The following is a 3,202-nucleotide window of genomic DNA, read 5'->3' on the forward strand; positions in this document are numbered from 1 at the left end:
TGTATGTCTCTGCCTGCAGTATCACGCGCACACCAGTAGTCTACGACTAATTCAATAGCACAACAACTGCAGCAGTCGGACTCGCGAACAGAATGCTTGCCACTAGCCTAATTTTGTCTTTCTTAGTGCTTCTGTCGCAATACAGCGCTAGCTAGGGCAAATGTCCTCCGCTGCCATCATGATTGGCAAACCCATGCCTTTTGATTACACAGCCTCGGGGATTCAGTGGGAGTCGAACCCTCGAACTTATGCAGCAGTCGAACCCACCGCATTTGGCGTTAGGGCTAGGTAATTAAGGCATAGTTAATTAACAAGTAGTTAATTAAAGCACTCGAACTCACGATCCTTGGTGGGAGTCACACCCTCGACCCGTTATGGGAGTTGAAACCGCAACCTTTGATCGGAAAAAACAAGTAATAAGAAATGACAACCATTCGAATCAGAATGTAGAGTAATTTAATGAATGTCTCTTGAGCGCGCAGGCTTTCGCCTTCACCCGCTTTGGCGTATGCTAAAGTGCCTGACAATTTTTTTTTGTCCGAACCAGAGAGCGAACCACGAGGCGTGATTCGCAGCACATAGCTGAAGCATTAGGAAGCACTTGTCGCAAAAACAGCAGCAGAAGTGAAGAACAAACAAACAAACAAACAAACAAACAAACAAACAAACAAACAAAAAGCTTGGTGCAGGCGAAAGCGAGAGAACTGATGCGTGAACACCATCGTCTTCACCCCCGTTATTCCATTTGCTCACTTTTGACTGTCCCAATGTTTCATCGCATTTGTTCGACGCCTCGGAGAAGTCGCGCCAAGGGCCTTGTTTACAGTAACATTTGTGTTGGCGGCGCTAAACATATTAAAGGCCGAAATGCGTGAATTGATTTTGCTGCTGCGCGTATTAGGATGTATAGAGAATGGAACGAAGTTGAACAACATACTGAGCGCTAAAGGAGACTCAATATTTTAGCGCTCCTCGAAGCTATCTACTGCGACTGCATTCTGCGTAAACCGAGTTCACCTAAAAGCCAGTGAAGATGGCTCGACTGCAGCAAAAAGTGAAGGAACACGAAAATAAAACTGCACCTTTTTCTTGTACAGCGAAGCTGCTTATGGCTAAGGTTGCGTGGATTTTAACGCGACAGCGTTAAGTACCCCGTGTCGCAATAAATTCGGTGTCGGCGCCGACCGTCGCTTCGCGAAAAATAATTCCGAACCATAATCATGCAGGCCCTACGCGTGGCGCAGAGGCGTTTGTGAACTAATTGAATTCCTCAAAGTAAAATGTCTCAAAAAATCGTAAAGTACGACCGAAACACAACCTACGGATATGATGGCTTCGGATTGTAATTTGAATATACGAGAAAATATGAATGTTTCGCGGAAACTCCAACCCAAACACCTCTTCCAGCGTTTCTACTATTCAGAGAGCGTATCCACCCCGCTCGTTTCCTTGCAAGAATACCATCCAGATGGCGCTCGCCATCTCGTCATCTGGGGATGGTGGAAAAAATAACAATAAAGCGACAGTTCTTTTTCGACCGCTTCAAACCAAGATGAGAATTACGTGCCGCACTTAAGGGTAATTTTGTTGGTAAAGTACATTTTATAGGTCTTTGTGTGCTACTCCTAACCCGTCTTGACAGCATCTCTTCATCAGCTTATATTTTCCGAAGCTTCTTCAAAAATGTTCATGATACTTACTTTTGTTTAAATGGTGGCTCAGAATTTTAACGGTGAAGGCGTTAGTAAGGCGCAGTGCTGAGTTTCTAACAACTGTACCACGCAGGCATATCTGTTTCAAGATTGCAAGGAACTGCTTTTTTTTATTTTTGCGCAGTAATACTTCCTGCATTATTTCTGGGGAGGGGAATTCTTGCCTAGTATAGCTTTTATATTTGCAGATTGCTCGGAATCCTTTACTTTTAGGGCTAATCATTCCTTAAATTGCCGTGGAACATTGCTTACACCAAGATTGACGGCCCTTCTTTACAAATTTCAGAGCTCAAAGAAGAAGGTACTTGAATAAAACAAAGTTAGCGAATGAAGGAATGTAAGCGAATAGCTATTCGCTTTATAAGGTAATGCTGTGCTTCAAGGTGTACATTGTTGCAGTGAGGCTATTCAGGTGACATTTGTAGTTTTAATTCGTAATTACGTAAAGAACAGGTCTATTTACTAGCCCATTTTGGGGGGAATTATAGATGGCTATACATAAGTGCTGACCTGAAAGGTGTGTTATGCCGCTGCGCTACTCAGTGCATTTGCCTTGCTGTGCCTTTGAATAGGCGGTAAAAATCCAACCCCTACTGACCGTGAAACAGTAACCACTGCAAACACGAGTGACAGAGCCAAAGAAACCTATTCTCTTTATAACTAATTTCTATGCACGCAGTTCTCTAAGCAGGGATCATCTAGCGTCGCAGTATGTTCTTAAGACATGTCCTCTGTGGTAGCACCATTTGGGGGGCTCGTGAACAGCAATTCGCAGGACTTCATTTCAAGCATAGTCGTATTTGTTACGCGTGAGCGAAACTTGCGTTCAACATGAGCGAATATATAAATGACTGCCTCAGTAATACTGGTAATTCGACTTTCATTTTGAAACAGTAGTATTAGGCATCTCGTAGAGATACTGGGTACGAAAGTGTCAGCTCTTCCGCTGGCCTCAGCGTTCGCAAGGCAACGTTTTCTTTTTCATTGCTACGGACCACTATTACCGATCGCCGGTAACAAATAGGCCAGTGAGAGAGAGAATGGGTTTTTCATGAAGAAGGAAAATGTTGGTGCTATCTTTGCAGCCCTTGAGGAAACACGGCTCAGCGCCAGGCAAATGATGTGAAGACGACGATGATAACGATTGGAGGCTAGCGCGATATTTAGAATTCCCTCTCGTGGGTACGAGCCATGTTTTGAGGCAACAACAACAACAACAACAATTTACAATTCAATACGCTGCACTTGGCCTTTGACCAGGTGCAGTGTATTGATTTGTAATATGCTTCTATATAGCGTCATGTCTGCGTCTTCTGACGTAAGAATATTGTATATGATTTCATTTCCAACTGGCTGAGGCATGTCGCCACGTATTGATTTCGCTTATATCTTGTGATTTTCTATTTCAATTCATTGCGACATGTTTGAAGCATTGCAATTAGGCTTTCAAATCACCATATTTTACCATGCAGGACGTACAAACTGAAACA

Source organism: Dermacentor silvarum, chromosome 4 (assembly GCF_013339745.2).
Source record: "Dermacentor silvarum isolate Dsil-2018 chromosome 4, BIME_Dsil_1.4, whole genome shotgun sequence".
Lineage (NCBI taxonomy): Eukaryota > Metazoa > Arthropoda > Arachnida > Ixodida > Ixodidae > Dermacentor > Dermacentor silvarum.